The following is a 19,597-nucleotide window of genomic DNA, read 5'->3' on the forward strand; positions in this document are numbered from 1 at the left end:
TTATTTTTGAGGAAGTGTTATTTGAAAAATTTATTTTTCTACTACCTTTTAATCTAATTTTTAATTTTATTTCCCTGCATAATTGAATTTTTTTATTTGACTATATCTTGCTTATTATTTTTTATGAAATTAATGTTTACATTAAATTGTGCTTATTAATAAGAATGAAAGTAGAAAATTATGCACTGTAGGAGCAGTGTCATTTCCCCACTGTGGATGCTTTTGCTGGATCAAACTTCACCCACTTAAGGAAATTATGCACTTTGCTCCCTTTCGTTATACAAATAACTATTATTTTTTTAAGTTCTCTATATGTGGACATATCAAAAGGAAAAGCCCAACTTAAACAATAGGGTATTGTATATTTAGAAAAAAATAAATAAATGGAAAACATAATTTATAAAATATTGTAGTATCGTACTTTAATTTTAATCTTAAATATATAAATGTTATTAATCTTTTTGAAATAAGTACCTATTTTTTTAAATAACTTTTATACCTAGGGAGAGAGGTAATTTTGGTAAGTGAAAACACAACGGATTTAATTAGTTATACTGTTATATAAATGTATCATATATTAACAATTTTTATTTTATAAATGCTGCAAAGACATGTTTATGACTGATTTGAAAAGAAACTTAATTATTTTATGCTAAAATACTAATTTACAATTCGCAGTTTCGATTAATACTCATAAGAAGAAACTGCAAGAAACTTAAAATATTTACTTCAAATATTTGCCTAAAACTTACATAAAAAATTATAATACACATATACATACATATATAGTTAAACCTATAAAAATATACCTACTATTATATAAAAAAAAATACTGATAAATAGAAAAAATATACATTTAATTATTTTTATTTACTGCTCCTTCTTCTTCTTTGATGGAAAATAAACCTGTTTGTCCATTTTTCGTTTACTTGTGTATTTGTATTATTTATCTGTTCCATCATTGATGTCAGTTGTCTCATGCACCTAGACATTTACAGGTATATGTTAATATATTTTATATAATTTTATAAAAAGATAACTTACTTATCATAAGTTTCATCATTTAAAGATCTTAAAAAGTTTGATACACTTTCAATTTCTCTTGTTGATTGCTTGTTCAATCGTTGTACTGCTACTTGTTGATTTTTAGTTGTCTTTTCATTAACAAATGTTTCAACTTCTAGACTATGGCTAGCTTCAATATTATTGAAAGAACATTGCCCGAGGAGTTCACCTAAAACAGAATCGCTTCCCTTCCTTTGCTCACATACCATAATGAACAATTGAAATTGCTACAAATTACCTCTAAGATCACTTCGATTGCAACAATATACTTTTTTAATCTTGTCTTCAATTTTCCTTGTGCGAACAAGTGCATAGTTTGTGCTTATTCTATGCTCTCTTAACCATTCCTCAAATGTTTCTTCACTGGAAAAATGGAAAGTTGAGGACTCTATTTTGATATCATGACTTAACCTGTAAATGAGCTTCAAGTCTTTAATAAGTCTCGCAAGAATACTTAGTCTCTTTGCATTAGGGACAAGAAATGTGTGACTTTGGGTTATCTGGGAGCTGCTGCTTATGAATAACTTTAATATGTTTGTTCAATGCTGAAATGGAAGAAAACATTTTACTGCATAAGTGGCACAAATTTTTGTTGATAATTTGGTCCTGATTCTGATAGTTTTGAGTAGGGCCGTCCATCTTTACAGCTAAAATCGCTAAATTGGAATTGATACAGCTTTTCAGGTATTATTTTAAAACACTATAAGCAACAATATGGTCAATATTTCACAAAGAAACAAATTCAGTATAATCGCAATAATTGATCAAATTAGTTGGAGCTTTTTTACGTAAGTAAACAACTAACAAACGCGGGAACATTCGTGTCGTTATTCTTGTCATTCACGTCAAACGACCGAATTTTTCTCCGAACATACACGATCACCGCCGGGAATCGGGTGCTTTTTAGTGGCGTCTACCCACGCTGGCATTCCAGCCCTGCACTGGGATTCTAAAATCACGACTCGGCGCGATTACTCGATATGACTGATTCTAAATAAAATATTCAGTCGTGAGTGTCTTGCGGATTGCCTAGTTTTTAACGATTTGTCGACGACACGCTTGGATATATCGTATACACCAGACGATATAGCTTCTTCCTTTTTTAATACGTGCATAATGTAGCAGCATCCTTTGTTAAACGTATTTGTTTAATTTATTGTTTACCGATAGTCATACCAGGCATTTTTAGTTATTATATATATTATCTATGATACCAGGTTTTCATTAATATATCAAGAAGCTTTCTTAAACACAACAACTAATAGATTTAATTCGACCCTATTTTCCACAACCTTCTGTTAATAATAGAGGCAGAGGAAATAGAGTTACCATTGAATGGGCAGTTTTAGCACATATATCAAGATTTTATGCCACATATATTACCAAAGAAGCATTGGACAAGATTTTAAATTTGAAATTAGCGAAACTACTACAAGTCATTGGATCCATAAAATTACTGAAATTATTGACAATCACCTTGCTGGCCGATTCATTAATTTTTCAAATATAAGAGATTAGAGAAATTATTAAATTAACATTTATAGAGAGATCCAATTTCCCTGGTGTTCTAGGTCCTATTGATTGCACACATGTTGCCATGTTGAAACGTTTAAACATACCAAAAGTGGATGAACACAACAAGTTTTTGTGATTTTCCATGAATTCAATTATGATTTTCCAATGGATAGTGATGGTTTTAAACGACAATTTTTTATTTTAAAGAAATAATATAGGCATATATTTAATTAAAAAAACACGAAGGCGAAAAAATTAACAAAATAAATGAAAACTCTTGTGTTTATCAAAAACAATTGACGCTTCCATCTGTCAAATATTAGGGAAAATAACAAATATATCCCAAGAAACCTAAATCAAATCGAATAAAACGAGTTTAGCCGACGATTGAAATTTAGAATCACCCTTGTCGTCGCGACTGGGTCGCGATCGAATTCGAAGTCGTGATCGTATCGAGATCGAGTCGTGATTTTAGAATCCCAGCCCTGGACTGCTAATGCATATGGCCACGATACCCAAAAATGACCACTGCATGGTGGCCGCCATTTTTATAGTGGTTGTGTCCTTTTGATGTTGGTCACTCTGAAAATTTTTAGTGTTGCCAACAAAAAATTTATTAAATAACGGTAATGAAGTTGACATTTGACGTGTGAGTATAGCGGATTGCCTAGTTTTTGACGATTTATAAACGACGCTTAGGTATATCGTCTGGAACAGGCGTGTATCTTTCTCCTTATTTAATACGTGAATAAGTAGCACCATCTTTATTTAAAGGTATTTGGTTCAGTTTCTTAAAACCGAATTATTGTGAATTGTCCCTCTGTGTTGTTTATAATAGAATAATATATTGAGTTGTTGACAGAATAATATATTTTTTCTATATAAACCCTTTATAATTACAAACCTTCATAAAATCATCTATATTTTGATTTTTATATATGGTTATACCTATTAATGTGGATGTGAAAACACTGTACATGGAAGGAAAGTAAAAATAGAAAGAACATAAGTGTTTTTAACTGAATTTGTTAAGTAAATACAAGCAAAAATTTAAATAAATATCATGATTTTCATGGTATTACCAGAAAAATCACAGATCTAACGCAACTATCTTAAATTCTTACCTATATGTAACTTTTTATTTTGTATTTTTGTAAACATAACCTCTCAAAAACTTTAATTGTTTGGTTTCCCTACAGTTGGCACAATTAAAATTTGTCAGAGTGACCAACATCGAAAGGACACAATCACGCAAAATGGCGGCCCCCTAGTAGTGGTCATTTACTTTTCATTGAATTGGCAGTCCAAGAATATTTTTAAGTTCGTGCCCACGAGCATAAACGCCACCGGTAACGGGAGTTCCCAAAATCCATATAAATTACCTTAATACATAAATTAATTGGTGTTTATACATATATGCCAAAATCCAAACAAATGTTGGAAGATATTTTTAAGTCTCCACATCTTTCTTACTTTTCTATATGAAAGTAAAATGTAAGTATCACAATTACACATACAAATTTTTTTTTTAATTCAGTTTCATAATTACCAATTTTTAGTAAATAATCCTGAAGTTTAAGAAAATACATACATTTTAAGGTTTTGGCATAATGTTTTGATTGTTATATTTGATTTTGTTTTTGTGATTTTAGTGGAGTACACCAACAAAGGTTATGTGTTTTGCACCAGATTGAAAGCATCATAGCGAAAAACGGACTTGTAATTTCTTTAAATTTCCAAAAGAGCCCCTGGAAAAAGAAAAATGAATATCTCTGCTAAGGAATACTAAGGTATTTTTACTAAATCTTTCATTTTTTTTAATACCTAAGTGAGGTATTCTATAAATTTTGTTCCTTGTAGGCAAATGGATAAAAGACCTTCAGTCCATGCATTGGTATGTAATTGTTGACCAAAATACAATGAATGGCCTCACTATTTTTCCATATGAAAGTAAATTGTAAGTATCATAATTACACATACAAATTTTTTTTTTAAATTCAGTTTCATAATTACCAATTTTTAGTGAATAATCCTGAAATTTAAGAAAATACATACATTTTAAGGTTTTGGCATAATGTTTTGATTGTTATATTTGATTTTGTTTTTGTGATTTTAGTGGAGTACACCAACAAACGTTATGTGTTTTGCACCAGATTGAAAGCATCATAGCGAAAAACGGACCTGTAATTTCTTTAAATTTCTAAAAGAGCCCCTGGAAAAAAAAATGAATATCTCTTCTAAGGAATACTAAGGTATTTTTACTAAATCTTTCATTTTTTTTTAATACCTAAGTGAGGTATTCTATAAATTTTGTTCCTTGTAGGCAAATGGATAAAAAACCTTCAGTCCATGCATTGGTATGTAATTGTTGACAAAAATACAATGAATGGCCTCACTATTTTTCCACATGCAAAGTGGTTAACCAAAGAGAAATTAAAGAAATTGTCAAAAGCCTAGGTAGGTCTATACTTCCAACTTATCTTTATTCATTTCGAAGCTTGATTTTTTTCAAGGTAAATACAGAATTGCTTAGTCCAAACTTATCTATACCCAATACAAGTTCGTCTACTTCTTTGAAGCATGGTACTTCAAACAGAGAAACTGTCAATGATTTGGTAGAAGGTGAGCCGGTGTCAAATTCAAGTAAGGGACATGATTTCAATTTTGCACCAACAGCAGAGCCAAAATTCATTTTGCTGCAAAAAGTTGGGAGGATGTGAAAGAAAAAAATGCAGAGGTTAAAATTAAGTTTTTCATATGAGCATATAAAAAATAGTCACAACAAAGTTCAGTTGTATGCAGGTTTGACACGTAATAAATATTTTTGTAACATTATTAAGTTAATTAGTTTTATACATTATTTAACTAACAATTGTATAGTTCACATAAAATAGGCAGAAGTTATATGTACATATATAAATTTTTGTATTAAGATAAGGACAACATGTATAAAAGCATAACACATAATATAGACACACACGTAATATCTTTATTAAAAATTATGATTGTATGTTATGATGCATTAGAGCCAAAAACATTAAGGAGAATAAAGGTCGTTATTGGCAAATGACAATATTATTTTCTCTATTTCCTACATTTTTAGTGACAAGAATAGGCTCTGCCCTAAGAAGCCTGGTTAAACCAAGAGCAAAAAAGTTTATGTCTCATGAGTGTAAGTAAAGTAAACCTTTCTATTGAAAAGGCCATCCAAGAAAAAGAAAATATGCTAAAAATATTAATGTCAATTAATATTTTTAGTATATAATGTATTTAATAATTAATTTATATGCTGAAACAGACTGATCAATTAATTCACTCTCGTACTAGTGAACGTTATGGCGTATTCACCAAAGTATGCAGATAATCGCTGTTTTTAAAGTAATTTTATTTGCGTTTTCAAATTATGCTTCAAATTCAAAACTTCTTTTTTTACCTTAAAGGCCATTCAAAACTTAGTAGAAAAGTTTAATAAGTAAATTTTCCACGATATATACGTGCCACAAGATAAAGGGAAAAGAGGGTCCCATTTATTAGGGTATTGGGATAAGACAACCGGGTTTTTATATCGATTTTTATTATTTTGAAAAGCAATTGTAATAAAATATGAAAAGAAATAACAGGAAAAGAATTAGTAATAAAAGAAACTATTAACGAATTGAATCGAAGCTATAGAAGCCGAGATATTAGTAAAAATGTGGGAAAAACAAAAGAAAACTGTATTTTCCCACGGTATTTTTTTTTATGATTATTGACAAATTTTAAAGTTAGCCTTAAACTGGCAATTTTCACTAAAACAAACCAAGAAAAAAAACATTTTTTTTGGTCGAAAAAATGATTTTTATTTTTTCTAAATTAACTGTATGTCTGATAACTTTTTGTTTTAAACAAAAGTTCTCAGGAATATTTCGAGGTATCTGTATGTCAAAACGAATCCGTTCTATAGCTATCATAGAATCGGAGAAAACTTTAAAACATAAATATTAAATTATCACGAGCCCCTATGGCAAAATTTAAATTTTTTATTTTTCTATCCTGTACTACTTCAGAGTACCTTTAAAAAAGATAATTACCGATTTGACTCTAAAACGAACGGAAAACCTATTTCTTTGCATTTTTCGATTTTTGAACAAAATCCGGGTCAAAATGAGCATTTTTTCAAAATTAGCTCTGAATTCAAAATTTTTTTTTTGCTTAAAGACAACTTAAAAAATAGTAAAAAAGCTTTATGACAAATTTTTCCACTATTCATACGAGTATCACAATCTAAAGAGAAAGATCAAGTCCCAGAAAAAGCAATGTATTAGGATAGGAAAAAGAGATTTGTTTCTTGTTTTTTTTTTGTATTTTTATTTTAAAAGGCAATTATAATAAAATAAAAAAAAATTAAAGGAAAAAAAACGAATAAAAAAATTTATCAACTTATTGAATAGAAGCTATAAAAGCCGTGATATCAGTAACATAGTAAAAAAATACAAAAAATACACCTTTTTTGACACCGCACCAATGTCTTTTTTTCTAAATTGGTAAACTAATAATAAAAATTACCAATTTAGCAACCCTACTAAAAGAACCTTAACTAAAATAAAACTATTATTACTGTTATTTGTTTTCCAGATATTTATACCTTGTCCTAACCTTTATGCTGGTTTAATTATTATTATAAATATTATCTTTCTTGTAAATGTCCTTAAACCTTAAAACACCCTGTATAATACGATTACTATAATTATAAATAATATTTTCCTTATTTATGCCCTCAACCTTAAAACCCCCCGTATAATTCTATTTCTATACTATTATTATCCTCATAAATGTTCCGTACTATCAATACCCTCTGTATATTTCAAATATATATTTATTAATATTTATATCCATTTTATTTATCCTAGTTATTTATCCAAAAAACCCGTTCAAAATTGTCCCCATTATACTAATAATTCATTAATAAAATAACTCATGACGTCACGAGACGAACACGACGCGTTTACAATTTTGGCCAGACATCCTCTATCCTTCTCTAAAACCCTTAGAACATTGAAAGGCTAGAAATAGCATGCCGTGGAACTATGGACAGGTTTGTTTGCTTGCAACATCTCTGATGCAATATAGCTAAAATTTCCTCCGTTGGAAATTTGCGTCGACTTGACAACAGAGAATCGGCAAATATGTTTGTAAACAAAACACCCCTCTTGTCCCTGTGCACATGTTGGACTCAAACAAAGTTGTTGTTTACTAATTCTAGCCTTTCAATGTTCTAAGCTAAAACCGCTTTTCCTATTCTAACTCGGAACGCAAATAGGCCCGCCGCACAGTGTTGCGGTCCATGGACAAAAATCTCAAAATACAAGTACCAATCAGAATAAGCCAAATATGTTATTATATTACTAAAAGGATCGTACTTCATAAAAACAAAGCAAAAATGTACCAAAAATGCGCAACATTCAAACAAAGTGATCTTAACATTTGGCAAAACAAATTTTTGCGTTATCAGTAAGTATTTCTGTTCAGTTTATATGTTTATTTAGTAGCATTTATTTCGTTGAAAGTAGTAGTGAGAAGTTAATTTTACTATGGATATTACAACTAGAGGTAAGTGTGACAAAAAGAGAAAAAGATGTTTTTTTCTAAAACTAATACCCTAAAAATAATTGAACAACAAATATAGTAAAGAAAAAAAATAATTTAATATGGTTATCCAATTTTTAAGTAAGGTTTTCAAAAAAAGTAAAAAAACATATCGAAGATATTTTGTATACAGGGTGTTCCGTTGATCATGTTACAAACTTCTAGGGCAGATAGAAAACGTCAAAAGAAAAACAAAAGTTCATATAAACACGGGTCCGGAAAAGCTTCCTCAGGGAGCTAGAGCTCTTTGAAAATAACCTTTAAAAACTAGTTTTTTTAATAGCTCTGGAACTACTTTAGCTATCGCAACCAATTTTGGGAGGTAAATTATTGTTAGTACGTTTATTCTTTTGAACCTACTAAATAAAAAAAATATTTACCAGGGGCTTCAGAATCAGGGGGGTATTTGGTAAATTTAGGCCCATTTCTTTAAGACTTTAATTTCTGCCCGTTTGGGCATTAGATTATGATGTTCCTATGCTTTTTACATAAAAAAGGTGCTCTTAGTAAAAGTCGTTAAATCTCACCGTTTTTGTGGAAATTGACTAAAACCAAACTAAGATACAGCACCTGAATTAATTATTTTAATAATAATGCTAATGCATTGCCACTGTCAGCATTTTTTTAATTTGTCACTGTCAGTATTTTTTACATGATATTAATTCCCTTTTTATTTCGGTTAAGTAATGGAAGTTTACACTTTTGCTGAATACGTCGATATGCTTTTGATTTATGGGGAAGTTCGATGTAATGGTAGAGCTGGTTCTCGACTATATGAAGAGCGGTTTCACGAAAGGCGAATCCCAGCTCATACACTTTTTGAAAGGGTCAATCAACGGCTCAAGGAGACTGGCTCCGTTAAAATAAAACGCCAAGATAATGGCACGCAAAGGAACATCCGAATCCCGGATTTTGAGGAAGAAGTGCCTCAGCGATTTGAAGATAACCCATCAGTAAGTACTCGAGCAGTAGCTGATGCGATGCATGTAAATCATGTTAGGGTATGGAACGTTGTTAATGAACAGCTTTTTCGGCCCTACCACCTGCAAAAGGTGCAATAATTAGGACCCAATGATTTTATGCCCAGCGTGAATTTTTGCCAGTGGTTTCTTGACCGGTGTACAGAAGAACCTCAATTTCCGAAATATGTCCTTTTTACTGACGAGGCTTTATTTACTAAAGACGGCATTTTTAATTTTAAAAATAATCATGTGTGGAGTGAGGAAAACCCTTATGGTATTCATTTTAGGAGCTATCAACATAAGTTTTCGGTCAATATGTTGGCCGGCATTGTTGGAGAACGCTTAATTGGTACAATTATGTTGTCTCCTCGTTTAACGGGAAATATTTATTTAATTTTTTTAAGAAATGTACTGCCAGAACTATTAGATGATCTGCCCCTAAATATACGACAGAACTTATGGCTACAACACGATGGAGCGCCAGCTCATTTTTCACTTATTGTCCACGAGTTTATAAATGAAAATTTTGGAAGGCGCTGGATTGGCCGCGGAGGCCCTGTCACCTGGCCAGCGCGCTCACCAGATTTGACACCCTTAAATTTTTTCTTTGGGGGCATATGAAAAGTCTCGTATATGAAACTCCAGTCGAGTCAGAAGAAGACCTGGTGGCCAGAATTTCCGCAGCTGCTAATCCAAACCATGCCTGATATTTTTAACCACGTCAGCCTTAATATGGTGCGTAGATACAATAAATGTATCGATCGTGGCGGCCGGCATTTTGAGCAATTAATATTTTAAGTTTATTTTTGTAATACCAATCTTATTAAAAATTATAAAATTTGTTTACGTTTCTAAAATTGTTAATTTGTTGGTTTTTTATTACACTTAAAATCATTTAAACATTTTATGCCTCAAGGTAATTAAAGTGACAGTTAATTAATTTGAGTACCAATTTAATAAAGTGGCTACCTTAACTTTTTTTAAACATTTATTTTTAATTTACGCCAGATTTTTTTTTAAATTGTTTATTAATAATAAAAGGTAATTAATTTTTGTATCTCATAACTTGCTTTTCGTCAATTTTCACAAAAACGGTGATATTTACTATTTACCGAGTTTTACTAAGAGCACCTTTTTTATGTAAAAAGCATAGGAACATCATAATCTAATGCCCAAACGGGCAGAAATTAAAGTCTTAAAGAAATGGGCCTAAATTTACCAAATACTCCCCTGATTCTGAAGCCCCTGGTAAATTTTTTTTTTATTTAGTAGGTTCAAAAGAATAAACGTACTAACAATAATTTACCTCCCCAAATTGGTTGCGGTAGCTAAAGTAGATCCGGAGCTATTAAAAAAAAACTAGTTTTTAAAGGTAATTTTCAAGGAGCTCTAGCTCCCTGAGGAAGCTTTTCCGGACCCATGTTTATATGAACTTTTGTTTTTCTTTTGACGTTTTCTATCTTCTACTCCCTAGAAGTTTGTAACATGATCAACGGAACACCCTGTATATGTACGGGTGGTCCCTCATATGTGTATATTATAAAATAATTTTCAATTTCCGCTACTAATATGCACTTTTTGAGTAATTAATTTTTTTCTAAGATGATTAAGGATTAAACGACTTACCTGTAAGGAAGTTCAATCCGAATTTTTACGAGAGTAGTCACATCCGAATAGAACAAACACCCTGTAGTTATACTTTTAACGCTGTTTACTCGCAAAGTTTAGAGAGAAAAAACCCGCTGACTCACTACATACCTCTCCGACCGGCCCGCTCCCATAGACATCATTATACTTTTGGAGACTCCCCTAAGATCGCCAGGGTTGGGATTATGCTTCTGTATAAAATGTGTTATACATTATTATTCATTTCCTAGGGAGGGCGTCTATTCGGATGTGACCAATCTCGTATAATTCATATTGAACTTCCTTACAGGTAAGTCGTTTAATCCTTAATTATACTTCGATTGGTCACATCCGAATAGAACACCCTGTAGATGTTTAGAATATATTGATTGGCAATCTTATATGCAAATACTTCTCCTAGTTCTAAGAAAACTCGTTAAATGCGTAAGTATAATATTATAATGTTAACGCTTATAATTTTACTTATAATTTAACGCTCTTTAATTAATGCTTACTTATATACCTAATTACATAAAGGGCATATAGTATAATATTATTAAACATAAATATAGTATAGTATTGTTATATCAATTTAGATATAAACTAATAATTATTACGTAAATGTATACAACAATGCATGAGAACAAACAAAACGAGAAAAACAACTACTTAAAACTAAGTCTATTTTATTTTTGGTTAATTAACTCAGTGATGTAATTTGCGAAACATTGAATATTTTCTATGGGTCTGTTATAAAATATATTGAATGTTTCAGTCTTTTCTGACCAGCCCGCAGCTTCTCTAATAGAATTGATAGGGGTGCCAACCCTAAGAGCTCTTGACGTAGAAGCATGCCTCGCTTTAAATTTTTGTGTATCTACAGCGCATATTTTAAGGCCTTTTTTAATCCATCTACTTAGTGTCTGTGTCGTAGCTAGTCTGTGTGGCTTTTTAATTGTTAAAATGAGAATATCCTCATTATTTCTTAAGCTTTTTGTATGGTTTATGTAATGCCGAATTGTAGAAGCTGTGCAGAGTCCTGAATTATTTTTAAAAATAAGGAAAATTCAATTAGGGTTGGCGGTTCTTTGGCCCAGATGTTTTTATAATGTCCGAAATTTCTATTACCATACCAATGTCAGAAACTTGAATATTTGATAGTCTAATCTTGGAAAAGGTTTGTACACGTTGTGCAGAACACAATGCTAAAAGCAACATCATTTTAATTGTCAAGGATTCCAGTGAAAGATTTTCAAATGGAAAGAGTGTGTTTATGTAGTTTATTACAGGTTCTGGATAAACCAAGTTCCCAAGTTTCCTTATATCGAGGGAAAGAGGGGCGAAGTTTAAAAACACCCTTCATAAATCTTCCTACAATTTCACAATTACTGTTGTCGCAAATTAAATTTAGGGCTGATTTATGCGTATTAAAGGTTGAATATTGTGCGGCTTTACTGAACTCTGCTTTTAAGAATAAAAGTATTTTTTCCCTAACTGGCTTCAAAACATGATTTACGTTACCATTGCAAAAGTTCCACCACTTAACATAGGTTGAGTTATATTGTTTTAACGTACTCTGACTCCAGGAAGCCATCATGATGTCAATAGCGTCTTCCGGAATTTTCCTTTCAATGTATGCTAGCCTGATAATATTGCGACACCCAGGGTAAGGTGCGGCCACATCGGATAGGGATATGAGTAATTTAGGATGGGGTGGTAGAAATCAGAATATCAGAGGAAATCATGGATTTTAATTTTGGATACCAAGGCTGTGCTTTCCATATCGGATAAACTACAATGCACTTTGCATGATCTGATTCTATTTTATTAAGGACTTTTGGCATCAGAAAGAAAGGAGGAAAAATATATGCATTTTGATTTCTCCAGTGGATGGTAAAGGCGTCGACCGCTAGAGATTCTGGGTCAGGAAGCCAAGAAACGAAATTTTTAAACTTTTTATTTAAATATGATGCAAAGAGATCTAATTTTGGAGTTCCTATCTTTTGAGTTAGTTTTAAAAAAACTTAATGGTCGAGAGAATATTCGGTGTCTACATTTTTATGTCGCGAATTTTTGTCTGCTATTACATTTTCTACAGTATTTATGTAGCTAGCAAATACAAATGTATTTTTCCCTTCACACCATTGCCATATTTCTCTTGTAATTGAATTTAATTTTTTGTACTTTATACTGCCCATTTTGTTAATGACTGATATGGCAGTTTTATTGTCAATTTTTAATAATATGTGACAACTTTCCATATTTTTTGCAAAAGTTTTTAATGCATAACATGCTGCCCTCATTTCCAAGGCGTTGATGTGTTCCCCTTTCTCTAGTTGCTGCCAAAAACCTTTTGTTTCATGTCCATTACAATATGCACCCCACCCTGATTTCGATGCATCAGAAAAAATTGTCAGACTGTATTCAGGAAGTTTTATATCCCTGTTTATAATATTTATATTTCTTAACCACCATTTAAAATCTTTTTTCAAGTGTACAGGTAAATGCATATTTCTATTATAGTCGCCATTATTAGTTTTTAACGCCAAGTATGTTTCCCTTTCAAATGATTTCAGATATAGCCAGCCATATTTTGTAGCAGGACAGATAGAAACTAAGGTCCCTATGAACTGACAGAATTTCCGAATTTTAATTATTCTTTTCGATGCTAGTTTTGTTATGTTGCTTTTTATTGTGTCCTTTTGTTTGTGGTTATTGAAATTTTCATGTTTGATGAGTTTAAAACGAATCCAAGAAATTTTATTTTATGTGATGGATGCAAAATACTTTTTTCTGTATTAATTAGAAAACCTAGCTTTTTAAACAAGTCTTATATATACTCATGAGCTTTTTTGCTTATCAGTAAAGTATCATCTAAATAAACGACTGACAAAAAATTTCTGCTTCGTAATAGAGAGAAAACTGGTTTTAGCATTTTTGTAAAGACATATGGGGCCATGCATAGCCCAAAGGGAAGACATTGAAGTTCATAAATATTATTTTTAAAATTAAATCTAAGGAATTTTCTGTCTTTTTTAATCTTCTAATTTAAAGTGAGGGGCAGTAATAAATTTGCTTAAGCTTCTGAGATTTAAAATAAATCTATATTCACCATTTTGTTTTTCTCTGAGAAAATAGCTAGACAAGAACTGGTTTTTACATTTTGGCACAATTTTATCTGCTCCTATATTTAATAGATGGCTTATGCTGTCAGACTAAATTTTAAGTTCTGATTTATTTAAATTAGGCATTCTTGGAATTTTGCACTGATGGGGTATGGAATCAAAAGGAATTTCATATCCCTTTACCCAGGTTAATATTGTTTTATTATGGGTAATCTGATTCCATTCTGCCTGAAAATGCTTTATTCTGCCAACCTACTCCTCACCTAGATGTACTTCTATTTCCTCCGCCCCCTCTCCTTTTCTCTCTGGGATCAGTTGTCCCTGTTGTATCGTCTGGTTGTGAATTTGTTGTTCGGTTTGTAGTATTTCGGTTTCTGCGATGTTTTCCACCTGGTTTTTGTTGGTGGGCCTTTGTAGTTTTTTGAAGTGGACTGGGTCACCGGCCGATGTTCTTTTACAGTGTTTTCAAATGTTTTTAAGTTTTTGCATTTATCGGTGAAATCTTCTCCAAACAGAAATTTGTCTGGAATTTGAGCCGCAGCCACTTTTTGTACCTTGCTATTAAAGTGTGAGTATAATTGAAATTTACGATGATTTAATATTGAGTTGTGCACTTGATATATAATCTGACCGGCCTCAACAAGGTTTGTGAGATTGGAATTTTGTTCTTTAGTCAGAGAGTCTTTCCCCTGGATAATATTTGGGAGGGAATAGCCAAGTGCTGCAAGACCTTTCCCTAACATCTCATGCAGATCTCTAAGGAATGATTCCTTCTTCTGTTCTGGGGCTGAAAGCATTGCTTGTACCTCAGGATTGAGTTCAGGTCCTTTTAGGTACTAGCAGTTGGCTGGAGTACCCCATTTTTCCATTAATTGTGTTTTTATTTCCTTATCTAGGTCTTGTGCTAAATAACTTTGCCATCTTATTGCAATTTTCTCTGAAATTTCAGTGGAAAATGTCTTATCTCCAGTGGGGTGTTCGCCCAAAATATGGTTAAGATCCTCTGGATGATTTTCTTGTTGCATTTGTGTTGTGTTGAGTGTGAATCAGAGTTTGAACTCCCACTAGACGAGGATGTGGAGGAGTCAGAGTCAGAAGAGCCTGCAAAAAATAGACATATGTAGTTAATTGAGGATTATCTGTTTTTTAGAATTTTTATGAGACCTATGGCGGGTATAAGTCAGAAACTATGCTGGGTTTAGCCTCTGTGATGCAAAACAATAATAAAATTTATTTACATCAACTTAAAACTTAAGAGGCAATTGTCTACAGAATAGACAACCTATGCCAGAAATATCTGCCAAAGGCATAATATTTGTCTCATCCTCCTTTATTACCACTCAGAATAACCAACATATTTGTCCCATTATACCTTAATCATTCATTTACTTTAAAATTCATTTAAAATATTTACTTATTTTCACATGTTTCTTATTCTCGCATGTGCTTTTGAAGCTTCCTCATTTTCTTTTTCAAGTGTTTCACCTTCTCTGATTTCCTTTTCCTATCTTTCCTAGTCATTTTTATTTTTTGCAAAGCGGAAAGACTAATAAACACCTACTATCACGATTTAAAACAAGAAATTTTCCTCCGAATTTTGACTAACCTGACTACTTAATTTCTACCTGCTCGTATACGCGCAAAAAGTATAATGATGTCTATGGGAGCGGGCCTGTCGGATAGGTATGTAGAGAGTCAGCGGGTTTTTTCTCTCTAAACTTTGCGAGTAAACAGCGATAAAAGTATAACTACAGGGTGTTCTATTCGGATGTGACCAATCGAAGTATAATGCCATCTTAATACCAAACGCAGTTTTGTTTGAAGTATGGATAACAAGCGAAAAAAGTGAACGCAAAGATAATATAAAATAAAAAATTAATGCAATTTTTGCAAACAGAATATCCACCGGAATATATAGAGAAAGTTCTGGAGGAGAAAAGTATGTTTTTTTTCCTAAATCTCGCAAGATTATGGAGAGGTTGCTCGAGAAATATTAAATTATTTAAATCAAAGCATGGCAATTGGCTTAAAGGTAATTTATCTATACCAGCGGAAAATAATATTTCTATATCAGAGCCAAGACGTAACCTTGATCAACTGGGAACCAGCAATATCCAAAGGGATCGTCCAAAAGTAAATTTTGACGCAGCTTCAAGAAAAACAAAAATTCGAAGAGTAGAAAACTTAGTTTCGGAGCATAGTTCAGAAGAACTGTGCTTTGCTACTAAAAGATCCTTGAAACTTAATAATATAGATCCTCAATGACGTACTAACTTTCCTAACCTACCACTGAAACGTAAAGTATTCAACAGCATGACTCACCTGATCGGATGTTTTTAGAATGCCTCAGGCAATCGGAACATTCTTTAATATATTTTGCCGGGCGAGATAACAAAAAGAGAATATAGTATATTGATTCGATTTGAAGCGATAAGACTTGCATAAATTACGAATTATTATTTTATTCAAAAGTTATTGTTTGGGATATTTGTAAATATAATTGTTATTGGGAGATTGTGGCTTTATTCTTACATCGCTTAAACGCTCAGACTACATCAAGAACAAGAAAAAACTCTAAATGTGCAACAAACTTTAGCGTTGTATTATGATTTAAACTTATCTGTTAGAAAGTACACTGTTCTACGATCTGTTGTTAATGGTATACATAAAAATTGTTTTCCAAGTTATCGGACAATACTGGAAAAGAAAAATTAATATATTCCCTCTCAAATAATAGTAACGGAAGTGTCTGATGAAGTGAATCTGCAGGAAGTTCTTCAAAAAACAATAGACAGTATTTTAAAAATACCAGATATAGACAACAAATTCTCCTGTAATCAGCTAAAACTTCAGTGTAAATGGGGATTTGATGGTAGTGCAGGGCATAGCGTTTACATATAAGATGTTGGTATAGGTACGTCGATGATATATTTTCAGTTTTCACTGGTTCCACGGAGGACTTACTGGAATTTCAGGCATTTCTAAACTCTCTCAATCCTTCTGTTCATTTCACTCTCGAACAGGAACAATTAGGCAATATACCTTTTTTAGACCTCTAAATTAAAAGAACAAACAACATAAAACTCGAATTTGAAATTTATAGAAAATCAACTGCTATGGATAACGTTATATCCTTCTTTTCAAACCATCCAGTTAATCAAAAGCTTTCCGCCTTTAACTCACTTCTCCACAGTCTTTTTAATATCCCTCTTTTTCAAAAACTTTTTAAAAGGAACTCAATATAATTTTTTAAATTGCTCGGAACAATAGTTATCCTGGCAAAATAATAAATTCTCTTTATTTTAAACATCTTTACAAACATTTAAACAAGCCACATACCGGGTGGTGCGTCACCGATCGGAACATAGGAAATCCCATGTAAATTTTAAGGGGGTCAATTATTGCCTTCCCTGTACATTTTACAGAAAAAATGTAAAAATCACAAATTTTGATAATTCGCACTGCTATGTTAATATATATTTATTTTTATATATATATCTTTCGATAGAGGTCCCACAAGTTCTAAAAAATTTTTTTGAAACACCGCCGAAGCAGTTGTAGTTATTGACATCGGTTCGACATTAGGCCTAGAATGTTTAAACCTTTGACAAGAGTCACAACGCTTTACAAAACAACTAACATCATTATGTAAATTCGGCCAAAAATAGTACTTTTTTTTGTTATTATACATTCTATTAATACCTGCGTGACCTCCACTAGGTAAAATATGAAAATCATTTAAAATGATTTGTCGCATTTCTATATCAGCAATTCTTTGTACATCTTTTATAATTGAGATTTTTTTCTTAGCTATTTTTAATTCTGAGGGATCCCTACCTATAATATTTATTAAATGCGCATTACTTTCATTTTTTAAAATATAAATTTCTAATATGTCATATTTTATGCAAATTTCTTTAAGATCTCTCAACGATGCAGTTGATGCGAACGTCAATCGAGAATTCTAATTTTTAAAATTTTTTCTTTCTCTGAATAAATTATATGGTTCGTGTAATAATTACAATTTTTATTCCATATGAAATTATTAAATTCTAAATCTGAAATGCAACAAAGTTCAAAAGAATTTTTTGGCTGCTTTAAAAGTTTTACTACTCCAAGATGATCACGCCTTTCGTGTAGGAGGAACTTTCAAGGAACTATCAAAACTTTGCCTAGTTAATTATTTTTTTGCTTGCTGTCTTGTCATAACAAACATTGTATTACACACTCTGTTTGACATTTGTTTCAGTTGCTCAGATGTGATTTCGATTCTAGAAAGCGCATCAGCCACAACATTTTTGCTACCTTTTATGTATCTTACGATCTGCCTATGATCTGTACAGATTATAAATTTTCTTCCAAATAAGTAGTTTCTAAAAGATTTTACCGCAAAAACAATTTCCAAAAATTCCTTTTCAATAACAGGATAGTTTAGTTCTGCTTTATTTAATTTCCTATAAATATATGCGACTAGTGAACCATCTCCGTTTTAAATAGTGGCTCCTAAAGCTTTATTAGAAGCATCAGCAGTAACAATAAAAGTGTTATTTTCCAAAAGTTTTGGATATTGTAAGACTGGAGGACTAATTAGTGCCTGCTTCAAACTGTCAAAAGCCTGCTGGCATTCTAATGTCCATTGAAATTTTACACCTTTACGCGTTAAATAGTTTAATGGAGAAACAATATGCGCAAAATCTTTTATGCTTTTCCTATAAAAATTTGCTGACGCAACAAATCTTTTAACTTCTTTGTCGTCTTTCGGTACAGGATAATTTTGTATAGTCTGGACTTTTTAAGGGTCAGGAATTACACCTTCTGCTGATATAAAGTGCCCTAAATATAAAACTTTTTTCAAAAAATCGCATTTTCCGGATTTAATTTAAGATTAACTTCGCGTTACCTTTGGAGAACTTTTATAAAGTTTGTGTTATGAGTTTCTAAGCTGTTTCCAAAAATAATTAAGTCATCTAAATAAACAAAACATGAAGAATAAGTTAAACCTGATAAAGCTATTGAAATTCCTCTCGAAAAGGAACTAGGACTTATTTTCAGACCCATTGGTAATCTTGTCATTTGAAATTGTCACCGATCAGTTACAAATGCAGTACAAGGCCTACTTTCCTCCTCTAACACAATTTGATAATATCCTTGGGATAAATCTAGATGTGAGAAGTATATAGGTCCGGACAAAGAATCTAAAATTTCAGTTATACAGGGTAATGGAAATTTATCATCCTGAATATTTGAATTTAGAGTTTTTTTGTAATCAATGACTATTCTCCATTTTGTATTACCTTGCTCATCTTCTTTTTTAGGTACTAATAAAATTGGGGCTGATTATGGAGAACTGGCTTCTTCAATTATATTATCTTGTAACATTTTTTCTATTTGTTTGTTAAGTTCAGCTTTTTGAGAATAGGGTTAACGATATGGTTTAACATAAACAGGATTAGTATTAGGTTTTAGATTAATTTTTTGTTTGTATATTTTTGTTGCTGTTGAAGTTTCTCCCTTTAAGTGAAAAACATCTGAATAATTTGAACAAATTTTTTGCAAAGAGAACTTTTGTGATTTTTCGATCTTAAATCTTAAAACTATTAAGGTATTTTATAAATTTAGATAATTTATCCTATTCACTGTTTTGGGAACTGGGTTAAATTGACAGATATTATAATGATT

General features: G+C 31.6%; 1 long non-coding RNA gene across 2 annotated transcripts in view; it reads right to left on the reverse strand.

The window, feature by feature from the left end:
• Positions 1-568: 568 nt before the first annotated feature.
• The window catches only part of LOC126738685 (uncharacterized), a 37,674-nt gene continuing 18,645 nt past the window's right edge, over positions 569-19,597 (reverse strand). The window contains exons 2-3 of one of the 2 annotated variants that reach the window (XR_007661416.1): positions 1,045-1,476; positions 569-984 (exon numbers count right to left, since the gene is read on the reverse strand). This is a non-coding gene — a long non-coding RNA (uncharacterized LOC126738685). Of the gene's footprint in view, positions 985-1,044; positions 1,980-19,597 lie in introns of those variants that run through there. The other variant, XR_007661415.1, reaches the window with a different exon arrangement.

Source organism: Anthonomus grandis, chromosome 7 (genome assembly GCF_022605725.1).
Source record: "Anthonomus grandis grandis chromosome 7, icAntGran1.3, whole genome shotgun sequence".
Lineage (NCBI taxonomy): Eukaryota > Metazoa > Arthropoda > Insecta > Coleoptera > Curculionidae > Anthonomus > Anthonomus grandis.